The sequence below is a fragment of the Hyla sarda genome, chromosome 5, assembly GCF_029499605.1.
Source record: "Hyla sarda isolate aHylSar1 chromosome 5, aHylSar1.hap1, whole genome shotgun sequence".
In the NCBI taxonomy this organism is placed as follows: domain Eukaryota; kingdom Metazoa; phylum Chordata; class Amphibia; order Anura; family Hylidae; genus Hyla; species Hyla sarda.
Window position 1 is genome coordinate 198,832,612 of NC_079193.1, and position 26,215 is coordinate 198,858,826.

Sequence of the window (26,215 nt, forward strand, 5' to 3'; positions counted from 1 at the left end):
GAAAAATCTTTAGCAATCAAATAGAGACCATCCAGGATCCATATTCCTAGCAAATACCTTTGCTTTTTTTACAGTTAATTCCATTAAAATTAACCCATCTAGTATTAAAGGGGTACTCCGGTGCTTACACATCTTATCCCCGCAGCTGGGGACACCCGCGATCATGCTCGCGGCACCCCGTTTGTAATCGGTCCCCAGAGTGTGTTCGCTCCGGGACTGATTACCTACGACGGCAGGGTCGGCGGCGTGTGACGTCACGCCTCCGCCCCGTATGATGTCACGCTCCGCCCCTCAATGCAAGCCTACGGGAGGTGGCGTGATAGCTATCACGCCCCCTCCCGTAGGCTTGCATTGAGGGGCGGAGCGTGACGTCACACGCCGCCGGCTCTGCGGTTGACCATAATCAGCGAATACGTGCCGGGGACTGATTACAAATGGGGTGCCGCGTGCATGATCGCGGGCGTCCCCAGCTGCGGGACTCCCACGATCAGGCATCTTATCCCCATCCTTTGGATAGGGGATAAGATGTGTAAGCACCAGAGTACCCCTTTAAAGGAAATCTGTCATCAGTGTCACCCCCACTAATCTGTAATACAGGCTTGTAGTGTGGTTGACACTGGGAACTAGGAAGTCATCCTTCACTCCACCCAGCTCATCCATATTAGTAATCCCCCCCCCCGCTCACTTGGTCTATGTTACTGTAAGTCATATGCCACGGTCCCTGGATACACACGGAGGTGGCGTTCAGCTGAGTTTCATTCCTGTGGCCATCTTGGACGTGTAAGGAAAATTATTGTATCCTCAGTGTCCTGTCGTCTCCTGTCATGTCTGCCTACTTTCCTTTATGCCACCTATTAGTACTAATGTATTGTGCCTGCACCACACACACAAATAAATGTAGGTAGTGTTATGAAGCTGGATGTGGATCCTCTAACTTGTGTGTCTGATGACTCGGACCGTATCGGGGAGCGTATCTAAGGTGCTGCTGGTCTTTACCAGAGCCCGCCGCAAGCGACAACCAGATCGCTACCCCCGACAAGGCTCAACCACACAGGTAGCTGGGCAAGGTGAGGTACCAAAGGATAAGGCAGTAGAGAAGTCAGATGTAGCAGAAGGTCAAGGCAGGCAGCAAAGGTGCAAAGTCTATAACATAGCGGGAAGGTCTGGATACACGGATCTTTTCTCTGGTCCGAATCCTTCCCAATCTACAAGGAAGAAACGTTTTCCTCTGATAAGTTTGGAGTCCAGAATTTCCTTGACAGTAAAAACATCGGGGGTACCTGAGATGGGAGTAGGAGAAATGTCCTTTTTAGAGAAGCGGATATGGATGACTGCTTTCAAGAGGGAGATGTGAAAAGAAATCAGGATCCGGACGGAGGAAGGCAGATGAAGAGAATAAGCAACTGGATTTAGACGTTTCTTGACCTTGTAAGGGCCCAAATAGCAAGGACCCAGTTTATAGCAGGGTACTCTGAAGTGGATATATTTAGATGACAACCACACTGTCTCCAGGAGAGAATTTGGGAGGAGAACACCTTTTTTTTTGTCCACTTGAGATTTCATACTGGTCGTGGCATATAAGAGGGAGAGACAAGTCTTCTTCCAGAAGGAGGTGAAATTCTGTACAAGTTCATTTGACATAGGGACACCAGTTTGAGAAGACAAGGGAAGGGGTGGACGTAGATGAAGTGCATAGACTACATGAAAAGGCAAAGTCCCAGTGGATTCAGAATCTCTATGGTTGTAAGAAAACTCAGCCCAGGGGAGTAAATCGGTCCAATTGTCCTGACGAGCGAAAACAAAAAGGGCAAAGGTAGTCTCCCTAGATTTGGTTCACCCTTTCAACTTGTCCATTAGATTGGGGGGTAGGATACAACATGGGTAGGCAGTCCATATAAGCGGAAGATGTGGTGGAGAAAAAGTTGAGCAAGCTGCAGTGCCGATGGTAATCCTGGCAGGGGCACAAAATGAGCCATTTTAGAGAATTGGTCTACTACAACCCAAATGACTATTACTGACCTTCCTTCCTCTGGCGGCAATACAAAGTCCATGGCAATATCGGTCCAAGGTCGCTCAGGAACTGGCAAAGGTTGTAGAAGTCCTGCAGGTTTGGAGCGAGGGGTCTTGTCCCAGGCAGACTTAACAGGAACGGACGAAGTCCACAACATCCTGTTTTAACCCCTTAAGGACTGAGCCCCTTTTCACCTTAATGACTCGGCCATTTTTTGCAAATCTGACCACTGTCACTTTAAACATTAATAACTCTGAAATGCTTTTAGTTATCATTCTGATTCCGAGATTGTTTTTTCGTGACATATTCTATTTTAACATAGTGGTAAAATTTTGTGGTAACTTGCATCCTTTCTTGGTGAAAAATCCCAAAATTTGATGAAAAATTTGAAAATTTTGCATTTTTCTAACTTTGTAAGGAAAATGGATATTCCAAATATTTTTTTTTTTATTCACATATACAATATGCAATATGTCTACTTTATGTTTGCATCATAAAATTGATGAGTTTTTACTTTTGGAAGACACCAGAGGGCTTCAAAGTTCCGCAGCAATTTTCCAATTTTTCACAAAATTTTGAAACTCGCTTTTTTTCAGGGACCAGTTTAGGTTTGAAGTGGATTTGAAGGGTCTTTTTATTAGAAATACCCCATAAATTACCCCATTATAAAAACTCCACCCCCCAAAGTATGCAAAATGACATTCAGTAAGCGTTTTAACCCTTTAGGTGTTTCACAGGAATAGCAGCAAAGTGAAGGAGAAAATTCACAATCTTAATTTTTTACACTTGCATGTTCTTGTAGACCCAATTTTAGAATTTTTGCAAGGGGTAAAAAGGAGAAAATTTTTACTTGTATTTGAAACCCAATTTCCCTTACGTCCTAACCAGTAGCACAGATGGGGTATTCCACCCCCCGCGAACTGGTTAGGACAGATGGAAGTTTTATTGAACCTAATTAAACAATCAGTAAAGACACACCCACAACACCCTGTATAAGTAAGAGGGTCACCCTCTGTCCCATTGTGTTATTTTCTGTCCTCCCGGACAGTGGGACAGATGGTGACCCCCTTACTCCTGTTATATGAGTAGGGGGGGTTCTTTCTTACTTGCAAATTTGGGCATGGTTTGCGCCCATCTGCTTCTGTACCACGGAGCCGCGACTCCAATCGCGGCCCCGGCCGGAAGTGCGTCAGCGGCGTCTGACGTCACTTCCTGTTTTTCTCTTCGCTTCCCGGCTCGTTTTTTTGCGCCGTTTTGCTAATAATTAGTGTTGCTCGCGAATATTCGCAATTCGAATATTATTCGCGAATATCGCATATTCGCGAATTCGCGAATTTCGCGAATATAGCGCTATATATTCGTAATTACGAATATTCGTTTTTTTTTTTTTTTTTTTTCTTCTTCACAGTACACATCACAGTGATCATCCCTCTCTGCTTCCAGCTTGTGTGGTGTAAAGAAGGCTGTAATACTACTGTGTGAGACTGGCGTGCGAAAATTCGCATATGCTAATTTTCGCATATGCGAATTTCCACATATGCTAATTTTCGCATGCGCGTATTTTCGCATACGCGAAAATAAAACTAGAATGTAACGAATATGCGAATATTCGCGAATATATGACGAATATTCGTCCATATATTCGCGAATATTCGCGAATTCGAATATGGCCTATGCCGCTCAACACTACTAATAATACGGCGAAACCGAGCGGGGAGCCTCTTTCTATAACCCTCTAACTTAGGGTTCCTTTTTTTCCTGTTTTTTAAGCAAGATTTCTTTATCTCTCCTGTAACTCCGCCTTGTGGGCGGAGTCTTGTTTTGGCGCCAACCAGGGGGATATTTAAACTCCCCCTAGGCTGTCATTCAGCCTCCTAGAGCGCAGAGCTGTTGGTACCTCCACAGTCCTGTCTTTTTGAGTTTAGTAGTGCATCCTTGCGGATACTACTGTTTCCCTATCTCTATCTCTTACCTGGTCTCTTGCTGAGAACTTTGGGTATTTTAAATTATATTTTAGCTAGCCGCAATTTTTTTCTTGCCGCTACATTATCTAATCCTCCTCTCATATTTATCTAGATATGTCGACCGAGGGCTCAGGGGATCGTGAAGGCTTGGCAAAAAGATCCGCCAAGCGCAAGCACCTCTCTTGCCATGACTGCAATACTCCCCTTGAGGATAATTATGAATTTTCCAGGTGCCCTCCTTGTAGGGCTAAGTCTCTACCTTCCCACCAGACTGAGCCTACAGTCCAAGATATGTATGTGTGGGTCTCCTCTAACATGTCGGCCATGCAAGCCTCTATTGAGGAGCTGAAACACGTTGTCTCTCAGAAACGCGCCAGACCTTCTTCACCTCCCAGAATGGAGACGTCTGTGGATCAGGAGAGAGAAGATTCCAAGTCCTCCTCTTCGGATGAGGAGGTCGCTACCTCCTATTTCTTTCCGCTGGAAAAGACCCAGCGTCTTCTGAGATCCATCCGGTCGGGGGACCAGGATGTGTATCCCGGGGAAGCCTCTACCTCCGCCTCTAAGGGACCTAGGGTCTTTAAAGCGGATGATACCCTTCTGTCCGTGCTTAGAACGGAATGGAAAAAAACAGAAAAGGGTCCGGTCTTAACCAAAAGATTTAAGACCATGTTTCCTATACAGGAATCTCAGCTTTCCTCCTGGGGCCCTGTCCCTAAGGTTGATATGGCAGTTGCCAAACTGTCCAAGAGGACAGTAGTCCCTGCTGAGGATGGGTTTTCCTTGCAGGATCCAATGGATCGGAAGGCTGACTGTGCCATGAGGCGCTCCTACTCCACTGCTTCTGCGTCTGCATCAGTGGCGATAGCTTGCTCAGAGGTAGCAAACTTTTTAAAGACCCGCCTTTCTAACATCCAGGCGGATTTGGACCAGGGGGTTCCTAGGGATGAAATTCTTTCATCCTTCAAGACGACCAATCTGGCCGTTGATTTTTTGTGCGATGCTTCCACCCAGCATCTTAAATTGGCCTCCAAGTCTATGGCCCTGGCTTCCGCTGGACGACGTCCTCTGTGGTTAAAACCTTGGAAGGTCGACAACTCTTCCAAGAACACCTTATGTGCTATGCCTTACGAACCCGGCATTCTTTTCGGAGCTGAGTTGGACCGCATTATGGAGGGACTTTCTGACAAGAAAGGCAAGTCCCTCCCTTATTCCTCCTTTCGTGGTCAAGGGCGGCGTTCTGGGGGCGGATCAGCCCCCCAACCTAAGCCTCAGAGAGACTGGGGTAATCAACGCCGGGGCGGAAAACGCTCCCGTGGCCCCAAAGACAACAGAAAGCTCTGACTGCGGGCTTCTACGAAGCTCTGGGTTCCTTGCCGAGGTGACCTTTCCAGTTTCCCATCCTGCCCCCCAGATTCCAGTTGGTGGTCGTCTTCACCATTTTTTAAGCGCCTGGTCCCTCCACATTCAAGACCCTTGGGTCCTGAGATTAATCTCGGATGGTTATTCGATAGACCTCGAATCAATTCCCCCATCCAATTATGTGGAGACAAGAGTTCTTTCACCAATCAAACAGGGGGCACTAGAAACTTACATTCTGGAATACATCCAGAAGAATGCCTTAGAGGAAGTTCCTCTTGCAGAACGGGGGTCAGGAATTTATTCTCCAGTCTTCCTAGTTCCCAAGGTAACAGGAGACTGGCGGATGATTATAGATCTGAGATATCTCAATCAGTATGTAAAGCACAAACGCTTTCGTATGGAAACTATTCAATCTGTGGTCAATCTCATCTCGCCAGGGGATTACCTGGCTACTCTGGATCTAAAGGATGCTTACCTTCATATTCCTATTCATCCGGTATCCAGAAAGTATCTAAGGATCGCAGTTCAGGTAGGGGGAGTTCTAAAACACCTCCAGTTTGTAGCCCTCCCGTTTGGAATTTCTTCGGCCCCACACACATTTACCAAAGTGGTGGTAGCGGTAGTTGCTGCTCTGAGGCTCCAGGGGCTCAGCATCGTTCCCTACCTAGACGATTGGCTCCTCAGAGCTCCTTCTTCTGCGATCCTGTCCCAACATCTGCAACTAGCAGTATCCTTCCTTCACCAGTTAGGGTGGATAGTCAATTGGGCCAGATCCAATTTCCTCCCAACGACCTCAGTGAGGTTCCTCGGCTTCATAGTCGACTCAATTTCCATGACACTTTACCTCTCTCCCGAGAGGAAATCTCGGGTTCAAGAATCGGCCCTTTTTCTCTCTGTACCCCGGAGAGTATCCATTCGCACTCTCATGCGGATGTTGGGACTTATGTCCGCTACCGTGGATGCGGTTCCTTGGGCTCTTTGGCATCTACGCCCTCTTCAATCAGAGGTGCTCGCCACATGGAATCTCAGGCCCTCGGGCCTAAACAAGTGCCACTCCCTGTCTTATCGAGTCCGGTCCTCTCTCAGATGGTGGTCTCACCTCGAGGACGGCAAGTCAATGGTCCAACCCTCTTGGATCATACTTACTACCGACGCGTCCCTTGTAGGTTGGGGAGCGCATCTCTTGGATCTGTCAGTGCGAGGATCTTGGTCTCCACAGGAGAGAGGGTTAACCTCCAATCTCCTCGAGATTCGAGCCATCAGATTAGCACTCCTCCACTTTGCTTCTCTTCTTCAAGGGAAAGCAGTAAAGATCCAATCCGACAGCATGACGGCTGTATTGTACATCAACAAGCAGGGAGGCACTCGATCACAAAGCCTCCTCAGAGAGGTGGGTCTGATCTTGGATTGGGCAGAGAGGAACCTAACCCATCTGTCGGCAGTTCACATTCGGGGATCTCTCAATGTGATCGCCGACCGCCTGAGCAGAGGACTTTCAACTGGAGAATGGTCTCTCCATCCAGAGATATTCAAACAAATATCACTCAGGTGGGGTGTGCCGGAAATAGATCTAATGGCAACAAGGTTCAACACCAAAGTGGTGAGATTTTGCTCCCTGTACAGGGAAGACAACCCAGTAGCAATCGATGCTCTCTCAATCCCATGGAGGTTCAGGCTGGCCTACATCTTCCCTCCAATTTCCTTGATCCCAAGGGTATTGATGAAAATCAGGCAGGACCAAGCCTCTGTCATAGCCATAATTCCATTTTGGCCCAAGAGAGCTTGGTTTACCCAACTCTTGCAAATGAGTCGGGGACAATTCTGGAGGCTTCCCCCAGAGCAAGCACTAGTGTCGGGGGACACTCACAGCAGCTCAAATCTTCAAATGTTCAACCTGACAGCCTGGAGGTTGACCAGTCCCTTCCACATCTAGAAGGGCTTTCTAGTGCGGTCTTGAATACCCTCTCGCATTCCAGAGCGGAGTCCACTAACAGAGCCTATAAAAGAATTTGGACAACTTTTCAGTCTTGGTGCTCCAAGAAACAACTACCTGGACAGAATCCAGCTGTTGCCACAATTCTCAACTTTCTCCAGGAGGGATTAGACAAGAATCTATCTCCTTCCACACTCAGAGTTCAGGTATCAGCCATCTCTGCCTTTCTCAATAAACCATTGTCTCAAGACCCACTAGTCAAAACATTCTTGAGGGGATCCTCAAGGTTAAAACCTACAATTATACAACCTGTCCCAGCATGGGACTTATCGATGGTGCTCAAGGGGTTAGCATCTCCCCCCTTTGAGCCCTTGGAGGAGGTGGACATGAAATTTGTTACCATTAAAATAACTTTTTTACTGGCAATCACATCAGCCAAAAGGATTGGGGAACTCTCGGCACTTGAACCATATACTAAATTTTTGCCAGATCGAGTGTTACTCAGATTTATGCCATCCTTTATACCTAAAGTTCCATCATTCCAAAATATTAATCAAGTTATATCCCTGCCAGTATTTTCTCCTCCTCCATCCTCCAATGAAGATAGTGCTCTTCATTGCCTAGATATCTCGAGATGTCTCCAGATCTATATAAGAAGATCTTTGGAGTTTAGGAAGGATGAAAATCTGCTAATTCTCTTTTCAGGACCCAAGAGAGGTCTTAAAGCTTCCAAGCCCTCCATCAGTAGATGGGTAAAGGATGCCATTCGTATTTCCATGGTATCCCAAGGTAAGGAGCCTCCTGAGTTTGTAAAAGCTCATTCCACCAGGTCTGTATCTACCTCCTTTGCGGAAAGGAGTCTTGTTCCCTTGGAACATATATGCAAAGCTGCTTCCTGGAGTTCACTCTCCACATTTATCACCCACTACAGACTTGACAGTAGATTGGCCAATTTCTCCTCATTTGGACGGACAGTATTATCTGCCGTCAGGCATGAGAGCCCTCCCTCATAGGGTTTCTGCTTGCCATTTCCCCATCTGTGCTACTGGTTAGGACGTAAGGGAATCGTTAATTTCTAACGATAATTTGTTTTCCCTTAGTCCTAACAGTAGCACAACTTTCCCTCCCTAGTTAAGTTATTTTCTTCTATTGTTTGCCTTTAGTTCTTCTTGTTACTACACAATGGGACAGAGGGTGACCCTCTTACTTATACAGGGTGTTGTGGGTGTGTCTTTACTGATTGTTTAATTAGGTTCAATAAAACTTCCATCTGTCCTAACCAGTTCGCGGGGGGTGGAATACCCCATCTGTGCTACTGTTAGGACTAAGGGAAAACAAATTATCGTTAGAAATTAACGATTCTCTCGAGTAAGCACATACCTTTAGTCACCTTTAGGAAGCCCCTATGGTGCCAGAACAGCAAAAAAACCCACATGGCATACCATTTTGGAAACTAGACCCCTCGGGGAACATAACAAGGGGTAAAGTGAACCTTAATACCCCACAGGTGATTCACAACTTTTGCATATGTAAAAAAAAAAAATTACCTAAAATGCTTGGTTTCCCAAAAGTTTTACATTTTTACAAAGAGTAATAGCAGAAAATACCCCCCAAAATTTGAAGCCCAATTTCTTCCAATTCAGAAAACACCCCATATGGTGGTGAAAAGTGCTCTGCTGGCACACTACAGGTCTCAGAAGAGAAGGAGTCACATTTGGCTTTTTTGAAAGCAAATTTTGCTCTGGGGGCATGCCGCATTTAGGAAGCCCCTATGGTGCCAGGACAGCAAAAAAAAACACATGGCATACCATTTTGAAAACTAGAGCCCTCGGGGAATGTAACAAGGGGTTAAGTGAACCTTAATACCCCACAGGCGTTTCTCGACTATTGCATATGTAAAAAAATATATATTTTTTTTACCTGAAATGCTTCTTTTCCCCAAAATTTTACATTTTTAAAAAGGGTAAAAGCAGAAAATACCCCCCAAAATTTGTAACACAATTTCTCCCGAGTACGGCAATACCCCATACGTGACCCTAAACTGTTGCCTTGAAATATGACAGGGCTCCAAAGTGAGAGCGCCATGCGCATTTGAGGCCTAAATTGGGGATTGCATAGGGGTGGACATAGGGGAATTCTACGCCAGTGATTTCCAAACAGGGTGCCTCCAGCTGTTGTAAAACTCCCAGCATGCCTGGACAGTCAGTGGCTATCTGGCAATACTGGGAGTAGTTGTTTTGCAACAGCTGGAGGCTCCGTTTTGGAAACCGTGGCGTACCAGACGTTTTTCATTTTTATTGGGGAGGGGAGGGGGGCTGTGTAGGGGTAAGTGTATATGTAGTGATTTTTACTTTTTATTTTATTTTTTGTGGTAGTGTAGTGTAGTGTTTTTAGGGTACAGTCGCACGGGCGGGGTTCACAGTAGTTTCTCGCTGGCAGTTTGAGCTGTTGCAGAAAATTTGCCGCAGCTCAAACTTGCAGCCCGATACTTACTGTAAACCTCCGCCCATGTGAGTGTACCCTGTACATTTACATTGGGGGGGGGGGGGGGGGGGGCATCCAGCTGTTGCAAAACTACAACTCCCAGCATGCGCTGACAGACTGTACAAGCTGAGAGTTTTAGTTTTGCAACAGCTGTAGGCACACTGGTTATGAATCACTGAGTTTGTGACCTTACTCAGTGTTTCAAAACCAGTGTGCCTCCAGCTGTTGCAAAACTACAACTCCCAGCATGTACGGTGCATGGTGTAAGGTGACTGCTGGGAGTTGTAGTTTGCAACAGCTGGAGGCACACCGGTCGTGAAACACTGAGTTAGGTAAAAAAAAAACTGAGTTTCACAACCAGTGTGCCTTCAGCTGTTGCAAAACTACAACTCTCAGCAGTCACCGACAGCCAATGGGCATGCTGGGAGTTGTAGTTATACAACAGCTGAAGGTACACTTTTCCATAGAAAAAATGTGCCTCCAGCTGTTGCAAAACCATAAGTCCCAGCATGCCCATAAGGGAATGCTGGGAATTATGGTGGTCTGCCTCCTGCTGTTGCATAACTACAGCTCCCAGCATGCCCTTTTTGCATGCTGGGAGCTGTTGCTAAGCAACAGCAGGAGGCTGTCACTCACCTCCTGCTGCTGCTCCGTCGCAGGACAGTCCCTCGCCGCTGCTGTCGCTCCTGGGGCCCCGATCCCAACATGGACACCTGGCATCGGGGTCCCCAGCACCCGGGGTAGTCTTCCCGCTCCCGCTCACGTCCTTCGGAAGAGGGGCGGAGCGGGTGCGGGAGTGACACCCGCAGCAGGCGCCCTTATTGGTCGGCCGGTAATCCAGCCGACGAATCAGGGCGATCGTGATGTGGCACCAATGCCACCTCACCCCTGCAGGCTCTGGCTGTTCGGGGCCGTCAGAGACGGCCCCGATCAGCCAGTAATTCCGGGTCACCGGGTCACTGGAGACCCGATTGACCCGGAATCGCCGCAGATCGTTGGACTGAATTGTCCAGCGATCTGCGGCCATCGCCGACATGGGGGGGATTAATGACCCCCCTGGGCGATATGCCGGGATGCCAGCTGAATGATTTCAGCAGGCATCCGGCTCCGGTCCCCAACCGGCTAGCGGTGGAGATCAGAATTCCCAGGGGCGTATGGATACGCCCTGCGTCCTTAAGGACTCGGAATGCAGGGCGTATCCATACGCCCTGCGTCCTTAAGAGGTTAAAGTTGGCCACCAATACTGTCGGGATATGAGTTGTAAGGATTTTTGGATACTGGCATGACTGGCCAACAATGATGAATGACTCCATTTCAAGACACGAAGTCTGAGACAGGGAGTTATGAAAGTCTTTCCAGGAGAGGCAGGTGCTGAAGAGTTGCTGGTGCTGGAAAAATAAGACGATTAGGAGGTATAATATGTTGAGGATGGGATTCTTGGTCTTGTACATCGGAGGATCTAGACAGAGCATCTTTCTGCTCTGCTGGAAGGAAGTGAATGAAAAAATCAAATCTGGAGAAGAACAGAGACCAGTGAGCCTGATGAGGGTTGATGCGATGAGCTGTCTGTAGATAGAGCAAGTTCTTGTGATCTGTATAAATACTAAATGGGTGTACAGAGCCCTCCAAGAGATGACACCATTCTTCCAAGGCCAACTTTATAGACAAGAGCTCGCAATCTCCTACGGTATCATTTCTCTCCTCAGAAGAGAAGGTCTTAGAGAAAAAAAAACCTGCAAGTTAAAGTTATACCTTTGGAGGACTTTTGTGTCAAAACTGCACCTGCAGAAGATGCACCCATTTCCAGAATAAATGGCTTGCCTGGATTGGGTCTTGATAACACAGGAGCAGAAGCGAAGGCGAACTTTAATTGTTTGAAAGCTTCTTCAGCGTTAGGAGTCCAGACATTTGGATTAGCAGTCTTTTTGGTAAGCAAAACAATGGAAGCTACCAGAGTGGAGTAGTGAGGAATGAATTGCCAATAGTAATTGGCAAAGCCGAGGAAGCGCTGAATCGCTTTCAGACTAGTAGGTTGTGTCCAGTCCAAAACTGCGGATACCTTGTTGGGATCCATTTGAAGACCTTGATTGGTAACAATGTAGCCCAGAAAAGGGAGGCATAGCATAGAGATGATTTTCACGGAGACGCTGGAACACTTGGCGGAGGTGAGAGCAATGAGACTGGACTTTGGGAGAGTAGATGAGTATGTCATCCAAATAGACAGCGACACAGGAGTACAGGAGGTCACGGAAAATATCATTGACAAACTCCTGGAAAACTGCTGGAGCATTAGAGTCCGAATGGCATTACAAGATATTCGAAATGTCCATCACGAGTATTAAATGCAGTCTTCCAATCGTCCTCTTCACGCATACAAATAAAATTATAGGCTCCAAGGTCTAGTTTAGAGAAAATCCTGGCATCTCAAGGATAATCAAATAACTATGAGATTAAAGGAAGTGGGTATGGGTTCTTACCTGTAATTTTATTCAAGCCTTGGTAGTCAACGCATGGTCGCAAAGACCAGTCTTTATTTTCCACAAAGAAGAACCCAGAGTCTAAGGTGCCGCAGTATTTTACCAGAGCCCTACGCAAGGCAGGATGGGCTTGCTGCGGCAAGTGACACCCAGGTCACTACCCCCGACACGGCTCGACCACACAGGAAGCTGGGCAAGGTGAGGTACCAAAGGATAAGGCAGTAGCGTAGTCAGATGTAGCAGAAGGTAAAGGCATCAAAGGTGCAAAGTCTATAATGTAGCGGTAAGGTCTGGATACACGGATAAGGCAAACAGGCAATATGGAACGCTTAATCTCAGACTAGGGGCACTGAAGATCTGGCAGGGAAGTGGTGCAACAGTAATTATGGGAGGACGCAAGGAAGCAGCACATGCACCATACAATAACAATAATAGACCAAGTAAGCAGGGAGTGGGATTATATATAAAGATGAGCCGGGCATAGTGCCCACCCGGCAAGGATGACATAACAGTGCCTGAAGTAGCGATCCTAGCTCCACCCATGCTCCAAGAAACTGAAAAAGATGGATTACGGCAGAACGCAGCAACGGATTGGGCTGAAGTAAGTATCATTTTCACCTGCACTACAAGCCATTATGACAGGTTAATGTGGGTAATAATGATGACAGATTTCCTTTTAAAAAAAACAAAAACATTTTCTGGGAAAAATCTGTTAACTAGGAAGTCTAAATAATTTAGGAAATTATGAGCGTAAAAACACAAATGTAATATTTAAAATATAAGTCATGTTTATATCCATAACACATAAAAAAAAGTCATGTGTTTTTTTAAACCTTCACCTTTTTTGATGTCCCCCATTGAAATTAGAAGGGGGGATTTTTATAAATAAAAGTATGCAGATCTTGATGTGGAAATTGGTGAAGTTCCTGGGCCAAAATCTGCAAGTTTTTTGTCCATGTGAACAAGCCCTTAATTTAGGTAAAGAATTTGATGGTAACTGCACACTGAAAAATGGCACAATAAGCAAGAAGACAGGAGACACTAAATTAACAATTTTCCAATTTTCCACAAAATTTTCAAAATCTGACTATTTCAGGGACCACTTCAGATTTGAAGTGGATTTGAGGGGTCTTCTTATTAGAAATACCCCATAAATGACCCCATTATAAAAACTGCACCCCCAAAGTATTCAAAATGACATTCAGAAAGTGTGTTAACCCTTTAAGTGTTTCACAGTAATAGCATCATGGTAAAGGAGAACATTCAAAATCTTCATTTTTTACACTCGCATGTTCTTGTAGACCCAGTTTTTTCAATTTTACAAGGGGTAAAAGGAGATAAGCCCCCTAAAATTTGTAACCCAATTTTTCTCGAGTAAGGAAATACCTAATATGTGGATGTCTAGTGCTCTGTGGGTGCACTAGAGGGCTCAGAAGGGAAGGGGCGACAATGGGATTTTGGAGAGTGAGCTTTTCTGAAATGGCTTTTGGGGGGCATGTCACATTTAGGAAGCCGCTATGGTGCCAGAACAGCAAAAAAAAAACAACATGGCATACTATTTTGGAAACTACACCCCTCTAGGAACGTAACAAGGGGTCCGTTGAGCCTTAACACCCCACAGGTGTTTGACGACTTTTCGTTAAAGTCGGATGTGTAGATATATATTTTTTTCACTAAAATGATGGTTTTCCCCCAATTTTTACATTTTTTCAAGTAATTATAGGAGAAAATGCCCCCCAAAATTTGTAACCCCATCTCTTCTGAGTATGGAAGTACCCCATGTGTGGACGTCAAGTGCTCTGCTGGCGCACTACAATGCTCAGAAGAAAAGAAGTCCCATTTGGCTTTTGGAAAGCAAATTTAGCGGAAAGGGTTTTTGGGGGGCATGTCGCAGTTAGGAAGCCCCTATGTTGCCAGAACAGCAAAAAAAAAACATGGCATACTATTTTGGAATCTACAATCCCTCAAGGAACGTAACAAGGGGTACAGTGAACCTTAAAGGGTACCTCTCATCAAATAAACTTTTGATATATTTTAGATTAATGAATGTTGAATAACTTTACAATAGCATGTTAATGAAACATACACTTCTTTCTATTGTATTTTTCCAGATCAGTCCTGTCAGCAAGCATTTCTGACTCATGCTGGAGTCCTAAACACTCAGAGCTGCCAGCCTGCTTTGTTCACAGCCAAACAGGCTGTGAACAAAGCAGGCTGGCAGCTCTGAGTGTTCTCCTTTGTGAACAAAGCAGACTGGCAGCTCGTAGTGTTTAGGACTCCGGCATGAGTCTGAAATGCTTGCTGCCAGGACTGGTAGGGAGACCCCTAGTGGTCATTTCTTCAAAGTGGAAAATTAAATAGAAAGAAGCATATTTTTTAATAACATGCAATTGTAAAGTTATTCTGCATACATTAATCTATAATATATAAAAAGTTTTTTTGATGAGAGGTACCCTTTAACACCCCACAGATGCTTGACAAATTTCTGCTAAAGTTGGACGTGAAAATGAAAATTAGATTTTTTTCACTAAAATGCTGGTGTTACCCGAATTTTTTCATTTCACAAGGGATAATTGGAGAAAAAGCCTCCCAAAATTTGTAACCCCATTTCTTCTGAGTATGGAAATACCCCATATGTGGATGTAAAGTGCTCTGGGAGCGAACTACAATGGTCAGAAGGAGGAGCGCCACTGAGCCTTTGGTGAGAGAATGGCGCTCCTTCTCTTCTGAACATTGTAGTTCACCCGCAGAGCACTTTACATCCACATATGGGGTATGTTCTTATTCAGAAGAAATGGTGCTACAAATTTTGGGGGGCTTTTTTTCCTATTCTCCCTTGTGAAAATGAAAAATGTAGGGTAACACCAGCAAAAAATTTTTTTTTTTCATTTTCACATCCAACTTTAACAAAATTTGTCAAACACTTGTGGGGTGTTAAGGCTCACTGTACCCCTTGTTACATTCCGTTATGGGTTTAGTTTACAAAATGGTGTCACATCTGGGTATTTATTGTTTTGCGTTTATGTCAGAACCGCTGTCAAATCAACCACCCCTGTGCAAATCACCAATTTAGACCTCAAATGTACATGGCACGCTCTCACTCCTGAGCCATGTTGTGCGCCCGCAGATCCCTTTACGCCCATATATGGGGTAGTTCTGTAATCAGGAGAAATTGTGTTACACATTTTGAGGGTCTTTTTTTTTTCCTTTTACTGTTTGTGAAAATTAAAAGTATGAGGCAACTCCAGCATGTTAGTGTAAAAAAAAAAAAAATACACTAACATGCTGGTGTAGACCCCAACTTTACCTTTTCATAAGGGGTAAAAGCATTTGAGGCCTAAATTGGGGATTTGAATCTGCCACAAAAATACCCTACGGCAGTGTTTCCCAAACTGGGTGTCTCCAGCTGTTGCATAACTCCCAGTATGCCTGGACAGTCAGTGGCTGTCTGGCAATAATGGGAGTTATTGCTTTTCAACAGCTGGAGGCTCCGTTTTGAAACAGTGCCGTACAAGACTTATTTTTTTATTGGGGGGGGGGGGGGGAGACTGTGTAGGGGTATGTGTATATGTAGTGTTTTACTTTTTATTATGTGTAGGTGTAGTGTAGTGTTTTTTAGTGTTGCTCGCGAATATTCGCAATGTAAATTTTGTTCGCAAATATCGCATATTCGCGAATTCGTGAATATTCACGAATATAGCACTATATATTCGCAATTACGAATATATATATTTTTTTTCACAGTACACATAACAGTGATCATCCCTCTCTGCTTTCAGCTTGTGTGGTGTAAAGAAGGCTCTAATACTACTGTGTGAGGCCGCCGGGCGAATTTTCGCATATGCTAATTTTTGCATATGCTAATTTTCGCATATGCGAATATTACGAATATGCAAATTTAGCGAATATATGACGAATATTCGTCCATATATTCGCAAAATATTGCGAATTTGAATATGGCCCATGCCGCTCAACACTAGTGTTTTTAGGGTACATTCACACGAGCAAGTTTAAAGTGGGTTTCTCACTGGGAGTTTGAGCTGCGGCGGAAAATTTGCCACATCTCAAACTTGCAGCAGAAAACTCGCTGTAAACCCGCCCGTGTTAATGTACTCTGTAAATTCACATGGGGGGAGGGGCGGGGCAAACCTACAACTCCCAGCATGCACTGACAGTCCATATATGCTGGGAGTTGTTGTCATGCAACCACTCGAGGCACATTGGTTGCAAAACAATGAGAGTTTGTTACTTAACTCAGTGTTTCGCAACCAGTGTGCCTCCAGCTGTTGAAAACTAGAACTCCCAGCATGTACAGTCTCTCAGTGCATGATGGAAGTTGTATTTTTGCAACAGCTGGAGGCACACTGGTTGCAAAACACTGAGTTAGGCAACAAACTCTGTTTCACAACCAATGTGTCTCCAAAAAACTGTAACAATCAGCATGCATTGACAGTCAAAGGGCATGCTGAGAGTTGTAGTTTTGCCACAGCTGGAGGCACACTGCTACAACTCCCAGCATGCCCTTTGGTAGTCTGTACATGTTGGGAGTTGTAGTTATGCAACAGCTGGATGCACACTTTTTTATAGAAAAAATGTGCCTCCAGCTGTTGCATAACTACAACCCCCAGCATGCACAGACTACCAAAGGGTATGCTGGGAGTTGTAGTTGGAACTCCAGCTGTTGTAAGACTACAACTCCCAGCATGCCCTTTGGCTTTTAATGCAGAGAGTTGTTGCTAAGCAACAGCAGGAGGAGTACAGGCCTCACTTCCTGCTGTATCCTGCTGCCGGAACCACCGCCGCTGCTGCCACCGATCCTGCTGCTCCTGTCACCTCCACTGCACCAGAGTGGACCGCTGCGGGACCAGGGAAAGGTAGGAGACCCCCGTCAAACCCTATCACCCCCATGATCGTCATCCCGATCACCGCCCAGCAGGGTCGTGATTGGTCAGTCGTTACAACCGATGAATCACGTGATCGTGAGGCGGCACCGTGCCACCTCACTCCTGCTGGGTAAGGGTGAATGGGGCTGTCTCGGACAGCCCCATTCACCCTTTTCTTCCGGGTCACCAGAGACCCGATTGACCAGGAATCGCCGCAAATAGCCGGTCTTAATTGGTCTCAGGACCCCCCCAGCGGACCGAAATTCCCATGGGCAACCCACATACCCTCAGTCCTTAAATTTTAAAACGGGGACATATGGATACGCCCGGTGTCCTTAAGGGGTTAAACCAGTTCTCTCTAAATCCCCCCTGGTACACACACTGCCACTACGTCCCTCTTTATTTTGAAGTAGTTGTCTATAGGACAGAAATATTCTCAAAGTCCAGTAAACTGTTTTTTGAAAAAATGTCACTGGGGTAAAAAAAAAACACATAAGCCATAAACCAATGTTCAGAAGCCCAATAAAGTGCTGGTCACTCATCTACACTGCTGTTCAATTTGCTTGGGGGACGATTTTCCTTTGTTCATAGGTTTGGTGGAGGTCAGGCACCCACCAATCAGCTATTTACCCCCTATTCTTTGGGATTCTAATAACTAATGTAAATGTATGAATTCAATTTTACGGATAATACCTAAAGAAACAATTAACTAATTTTCAAGATTTAAAGCATGCCTATTCTCCCAGGTGAATCTTTGCAATAAGCTTTTATGTATACAAACTTGAATAATTACAATAATTTTGCCAACAATGGGACATGTAAGATGCATTTTCAGCCTTTTTTTCCCTTTTAAAGGCTTCATAACAATGAAGACATCTAGATTAAACAAAGGTCTAACTTACTGGATCAGTACTTTCTACAGATCATGTAGGATCAGAAGGAAACACTTGTCAGAGTTTAGTCTATATGATTCAAACACCAGGAGGTCACATATGAGCAGAATTTAAATATAGTAGGCAGTCAGGCCAAATCCAGTGTTAGATATCGTAATTGGTCCAGGAAAATGCTGGTCATCTGTGAACAGCAAGCCCACTTCAAATAGTTTTCCACATGAGGATTAGGACCATAGCACTTCAACAGAGGTGAGTCTCAGATTTTCTTGCTTTTTTCTGCAATGGTAGCAGAAATATATATGACAATTCTCTATTGTATGTGAATGAGATTGTGAACAGCTCATTGTGTATGGGATATGGATTTTCCATAGAGTTCATGCAAATTTTGGCATATAAACAGCTCTAAAATCCATATGAAGTCCAGAATGTGTAAATTAGAGCTTAATTCATTCTTTCATAAAACATATAAACTGGTAACTTGGGTTCAGATCCCCACCACCAATATACACACAGGTACAACAGACCTGGAACTGATTGAGAGATATACTAAGTGGAAAAAGAGGCATTTTCCTTAACAAGATATATACATTTTTTTTTTTTTTTTTATTTATTTTTTTAATCTTTGCATACACTACTGGCTTATGACTTTTGAAGAAAAAAAATGAAAAAAAGAATGTAAGCCATAGATACTCTTTATTATAGCTAAATTTAGATCATAAAGTGAATTGCATATTTAAAATATGTTTTTATTTAAAATGTTCAGTTGTACGGCAACCAGATGTTTAGATTAGAGAAGTAGGTATAAGTACAATAAGTGCAATGGGGAAGTATTTTTATAGGGAGTACAAAATACACACACACACATATATATGTATAAATATATATGTGTGTGTGTCTGTGTGTGTGTTAAGGCTGCTTGGAGAAGGATAAAAACACAGGGGGCGCTCCCTGATGAGGGGTATCTGCTGATGTGTGCCCTTCACCCCACCACAGTGAGATACCCACCTTGTATAGCCGTGGACTGAATTGTACGGCAATAAGCTGGGCCAATGGTATTAGTTGGCTGCTGCGCTCCTACCGGTATCGGGCCCCAATAATGGGGGCCGATGGTAATGGTAGACAACGGTTTTTCAGAGGCGCTGCACAACAAGAACATGAAGCGAAGACTCGAGCAGCACTGGACAATAAAAGGTTTTTATTGGTATAACGGGGACAACGCATTTCGGCATGAACTCATGCCTTCCTCAGGTCCACTTACAGTGTCCAAGTTGATGCTTGTGGTAGTACTGTAGAGCTGGTCAGAGGTCTTGTGTGCATCTGTGCTGCCGCCAGTGTGTGTTAAGGCAAATTACAAACCTGTTTGTGGGAGGAGTCTGTGCTCTCATATAACGCCTCTGACGTCAGCAGAAGGTTCTGCTGGCTTCCGTCCTGTTGATCTCCCATTGCGTTGGCGTTCACCTGGTGCTCTGGGCACCTTCCACATTCAGTTCCAGTATGGTTTCAGGGTCGTTAGACAAGCTAGGCAGACCAATCAAATATTTAGGTAAATCACAAATATGCAATAATTTTAACTACTCTGCATGTCACTATAATCAGTGTCACCTACTCCATGTCTGTGTGAATTGTTTCAGAGCGCAACTGAAAATAGCCTGTTCCCAAAAATCGGCTAAGTCCACATGACAAAGTGTGATCGACACTGATTATTTAGCCTTCAGCCTCACCCTGATACCCAGTTTGCGCAGTTTCTTGTCAGGGGCTTCATACAGGGCTTTCATACAGGCCTGGTCGCTTTGCCAGATCAGACATTTGAATGCAGTAACTTGCTGTCTGCTCAGAATGATCCCAGCATTGTAGATTCCTTAGTTCAAGCTAAATTGGACAAGGGATTTCTGATAGGTCCATTTAGAGTACCTCAGTTTGATTGTTGGAGAATTAGTCCCATTGGGGTTGTGTCTGGGAAATTCAGTAATAAAAAGCCTTTAATTTATGATCTCTCCGCACCTTATTCATCCCAAGTCCCTAGTCTCAATTCCTTGATTTTGGCAGATGAAGTGTCTTTAAAGTATGCCTCCATTGACCAGGCCATAGCTATCATTATCCAGTCAGGTGCTGAGTCAAATCTGTCTAAGGCTGATATTTCAGATGCCTTTAAACTCTTTCCCATAATGCCCAAACTATGGCAGTGGCTTGGGTTAAAATGGAGAGAGCGTTCCTATTTAGCCACAATGCTCACATTCGGATCCAGGAGCAGCCCCTGACTCTTTGATACATTTGCACAGGCCCTTCACTGGATTTTGGAAGAACAGTTTGCTTGCCAGCATGTCATCCACTACTTAGATGACTTCCTGCTAATTGAGGGTCCTGACAGACCTTCTTCCGATCTGTCCACGTTACTGACAGAAGGGAGTCCCGGTGTCAGCTTAAAAAGTAGAAGGGCCGGCTACCAGTCTTACCTTCCTAGGTATAGTCTTGGATTGGCAGCAAATAATAACCAAATTACCGGAAGAGAAGCTTCGTAGAATTAAGGAAGTCATTTCCAATATGTTGAACTTCGCCATGCAAATTATCCCTCAAGGTCATTCTCTTATTTCCCGTTTGTTAGAACTTCTCCCAACAGCCCTGTAGCAGGGCAACCAAAATTCACTTAGATCACAATGCCATGGCAGACTTAGCCATGTGGCGAGAGTTTCCTAATACCCGGAACGGCACATCTTTCTTCATTCCAGCAGCCAATAGCCAGCCCCCTATAGTATTTTGTGATGCTTCATCTAGTGTTCATCTAGGCTATATTTTATTATCACTGGCTAGCAGACAGGTGGCCGGAAGTTGTGAGACAGATTCCTGCATTTGATAGAACTTCCGCAATATTTGAAATTTATCCATTGGTCGCTGCGGCCCAAGTCTGGAGCAATCAGTTGTCTAATACCCCGGTCACCTTCCTCTCTGACAATCAGGCGACAGTAGACATACTTACCAGAGGCAGATCTAAGTCTAGTCATGTAATGTCTTTTGCTAGGAATTAGTACAACTTTCCTTACACCATAATTTTCGTTATATTTGCTCATATATTAGAGGCTCGACCAACACCTCTAGAATTTACAACATGGCCTGGAACACGTTGTTAAGATTTCAGCATACTCACCCGCCAGGTGATATGAAATTGATTGAATATGTACTTGCTTTCATTGGCTTTTGCCACACTGAACTTAATCCCTTGCCGCAAAACGCTGCTTCTAAATGGCGCTGTGGCACTGGAGGGTTATGAAGTGAGCCAAGGAGCTGAGCTCGCATCATATCCGCACGGTCCCGGATGCTATCAGCAGCCAGGACCCATGACTTATGCTGGACATCGCAGTTAAGGCAGATGTCTGGCATTAACTCTTTAGACGGAGCGATCAAAGTTGATCGCCGCATCTATAGTGAAAGTGAAAGCTTTCTTGCAGCTCAGTTAGGCTGATCGGGACCATCGCGGTAAAATTGCAATGTCCCGATCAGCTAGGATGCAGCAGAAGGGTGCCTTACCTTCCTCCTGCTCGTTTGATCGGCAATTGATTGCTCCAAGTCTGAAATCCAAGCTTGAGCAATCAACCGCCGATAACATTGATCAATGCATTGCAATGCAATAGCATTGATCAGTGTATTGAATCAATGTACTGCATGTTATAGTCTCCTATGGGGGCTAAAACATTGCAAAAAAAAAGTGAAAAAAAAAGTTCATAAAGATGATTTAACCCCTTCCCTAATAATAAAGGTTTGAATCACGCCCCTTTTCCCATAAAAAAAAATATGTAAATAAAAATAAACATATGTGGTATTGCCGCGTGTGTAAATGTCTATAAAAATATATTGTTAATTAAACTGCACGGTCAATGGCGTAGGCACAAAAAAATTCCAAAGTCCAAAATAGCGTATTTTTGGTCACTTTTTAAACCATAAAAGAATTAATTAAAAGCGATCAAAAATTCTGATCAAAACAAAAATGGTACTGATAAAAACTTCAGATCACGGTGCAAAAAATGAGCCCTCAAACATCTCTATATGCAGAAAAAATATAGAGGTTAGAAGAGGACAATTTTAAGATAAGGTGTCAATTTTACCCAAAAAATTGTAGAAACAGAAGCCCCCAAAATGTACAAAATGGCGTTTTTTCTTCCATTTTGTCGCACAATGTTTTTTTTTTCTGTTTTGCAGTAGATTTTTGGGTAAAATGACTGATGCCATTACAAAGTAGAATTGGTGGCACAAAAAAGAAGCCATTATATGGATTTTAGGTGAAAAATTTTAAGAGTTATGATTATTAAAAGGTAAGGAGGAAAAAACTAATGCAAAAATGGAAAAACGCTATGTCCTTAAGGGGTTAAATTGTCATACCATACTATTAAATCCTAATTGGCTGGTATCCAGCATTTCTTGGTGTTGGAACATTCTAGAAGCATTTCTATCTGTTTAGTTCATGTGATAAAAACAGCTTTACGAGGGGTGTTAAAACAGAACCAAAGAAAGGCCACGGTTAGACAACCAATCTCTGGGCAGGTTTTCAGAGACTTATCTGACATGCTTACTAGGAATCCGTTTGGTTCTTTCTGTAGTTTAATATTGAAAGCAGCCATTTATCTTGGCTTTTACGGATTCCTTTTGGTTGGGGAATTCACCTGGGCTAACAGTAAGGCTAGTTACATTAAGCAGAGCCAACTCTCTTGGTGCTCTGATCATTTTATTCTTTCTCTCCCAGTTACCAAGACATCACAAACGGGTGCCCCCACGTTGATTAGGTATTTCCCTACTACCCATGCTTGGTGCCCTGTATGTGTGCTACCTGATCTGTCTACAGCTCTACAAAGCAAAGAGCCGAACTATCCTTTGTTACCTTTTCCCACATCAGCATTATCCACATCTCAATTCATCAAGCACGTTCACATTTTGGTCTCTAATTTAGGTTTGAACCCAGCCAGCATGGGTGCCGCAACAGCCAGCATGGGTGCCGCAACAGCTGCTTCTAAACACAAAGTGATTAGAAAACTTGGGTGCTGGAGATCTCCTTGTTTTTATCAATACATACCTAATCCTCAAAAAGAAATGTCCGAAGCTTTTGATCATTTGGTTTTGTGAATGGTTGAATAAAATTCCTGTAAAATGTTTACAGTTGTCTGGGATTTTTTCCCCCTTAAAGGCATATTCCCTTCGCAGCGGTAATAGCACAACACAAGCTGCTTAGTTAGGTTTGGTGTTATTAGGTCGGGTTCACACTTAGGTCCTGACCAAAAGTGTTAAGGCTAATTACATTAGCCTGTGTTTGTGGGAGGGGCCTATGCTCGCATATAATGCGGGCAATGGCCCTCCCACTCTGAAGTCAGTGTAAGGTTTATCCGCCCAACCCTCCCCTTTTCACTTCACTACTACCAGGGTATCCCCCTTAAAGGCATATTCCCTTTGTAGTGGTTATGGCACAACACAAGCCGCTTAGTTATATTTGGTGATATTAGGTAGGGTTCACTCTAAGCTTATCAGGTCTTGACCACAGATATATATATATATATATATATATATATATATATATATATATATATATATCAATGTTACAGTTTTCTACATTTTGATTTGCAATACCAGAAAAGATCCTCTCAGCTGCACAGTTTTTTTTTTCTGAATGCAATGTCCTAATATATGAGTTTATCTAAATATTAATGAATACTTTAAACTTTAGATGACAGATACTCAAATATTATAAAGTTATTGACGCTTCCGTTTTTTAGAAGTTTAAAAGTTTTATTTTCTCCCCCAACAATCTCGTATTTCAGAGGGTGTCCTGCTTCTGGTAAGGACCCTCAGTGATCAGATGTGATCATTTGAGGTACCCAGCAGTTACTGCAGTATCACCACAGGTGTTACAAAATATTACACATTTCCGATTAAATCAATAGCATGTGTAGTGCACAGACATGCTTACTCCTTAGAGATATAAAATGTCCTCTCTTCATTTGACTTAATAGTTGAGGTTACTAAATGGGAGAACTGTTCCAGATATTTTAACCCCTTAACGACGCAGGACGTATATTTACGTTCTGCGCCCGCGATATGCCGCGGGGCCACGCGGTTTCCCCGCGTCATATCGGGTCGGTCCCAGTGGCTATCAACGGCTGGGGCCCGAGGCTAGTACAGGACATCACCGATCGCGGTGATGCCCTGTATTAACCCTTTAGACGCGGCGATCAAAGCTGACCACCGCGTCTGAAGTGAAGGTGAAAGTATCCCGGCTGCTCAGTCGGGCTGTTCGGGACCGCCGCGGTGAAATTGTAGTGTCCCGAACAGCTTACAGGACACCGGGAGGGCCCTTACCTGCCTCCTCGGTGTCCGATCGAAAAATGACTGCTCCGTGCCTGAGATCCAGGCAGGAGCAGTCAAGTGCCGATAACACTGATCACAGGCGTGTTAATACACGCCAGTGATAAGCATGAGAGATCAGTGTGTGCAGTGTTATAGGTTCCTATGGGACCTATAACACTGCAAAAAAAAGTAAAAAAAAGTGTTAATAAAGGTCATTTAACCCCTTCCCTAATAAAAGTTTGAATCACCCCCCTTTTCCCATAAAAAAAATAAAACCGTGTAAATAAAAACAAATAAATAAACATATGTGGTATCGCTGCGTGCATAAATGCCCGAACTATAAAAATATATCATTAATTAAATCGCATGGTCAATGGCGTACACGCCAAAAAATTCCAAAGTCAAAAAATGCGTATTTTGGTCACTTTTTATACCATTAAAAAATGAATAAAAAGTGATCAAAAAGTCCGATAAAAGGAAAAATCCTACCGATAAAAACTTCAGATCACTGCGCAAAAAATGAGTCCTCATACCGCCCTGTACGTGGAAAAATAAAAAAGTTATAGGGGTCAGAAGATGACATTTTTAAACGTATAAATTTTCCTGCATGTAGTTATGATTTTTTCCAGAAGTACGACAAAATCAAACCTATATAAGTAGGGTATAATTTTAACCGTATGGACCTACAGAATATTTATAAGGTGTCATTTTTACCGAAATATGCACTGCGTAGAAACGGAACCCCCCAAAAGTTACAAAATGGCATTTTTTCTTCGACTTTGTCGCACAATGATTTTTTTCCGTTTCGCCGTGAATTTTTGGGTAAAATTACTAATGTCACTGCAAAGTAGAATTGGTGACACAAAAAATAAGCCATAATATGGATTTTTAGGTGGAAAATTGAAAGGGTTATGATTTTTAAAAGGTAAGGAGGAAAAAACTAAAGTGCAAAAACTGAAAAACCATGAGTCCTTAAGGGGTTAATACAGTTTTTCCAAACACCAGAAAATCCATTAAATGGGCACTGTCACTTCAAAAAACTTTTGACATGTTATAGAGACAAGTTAGGAGTTTTGATAGGTCAGGGTCTGGACCATGACTGATTGCTAGAATGAGCTGGGAGAAGAGCACTCCAAGCAATACAAACTTGCAATGCAAGTCTATGGGCTTGTCATGGTAAACCGTCCTTTTCTCCCAGCTCTCTTGGTCAAGGTCTAAACACTCGGACCCCAACCAAACAAAAAAATATTTGACATGCCTTCAGGACATCTCAAAAGTTTTTTTTAAAGCGACAGGTACACTTTAAAGTGACCTTGTATAAGGCGATTTTTCTGCAAGCTTAATTACAACAGTTTATGTATAATACTTTCTAATATTTTGTTAAGTAAAATATACAATAACATTTTGAGAAGAGAGCTCTACGAAACAGGAAGCCCATTGTTAGCTTATTATGAGGCTCAAAGGCCTGTGCAAAAATATAGATAGATATAAATAGTCAAAAGCATGGAAAAATAGAAAAAGAAACCATTAAAAATATTTTTAAAAAAATGCTTAACATACAAACTTCATTTGAACTCTCACAGTATAACCAAGGCTATACTTGGAGCTTGGAAAAGGCCAATACATGTTAATCTGTGCTCAACTCGGGCTGCAGTTTCAGTGTATGGAGAACTATTTTGTCTCCCTACATTTTCCTGTCAGATCTGGGTTAGATGAAATGTGCTCTAACTAACTCCTCTTCTTATTTCTTTGCCCCCCCTTTAAAACTAAAATGTAAGCTGGCCATCCTGTCTGCTGTCTTCCTCTCTATGTGCTCCATTCCCCTTATCCTTCCTCTGTGCCTCCTTTGCCCTTTTCGGGCACCTTCAGTAATAAAGTGATGGG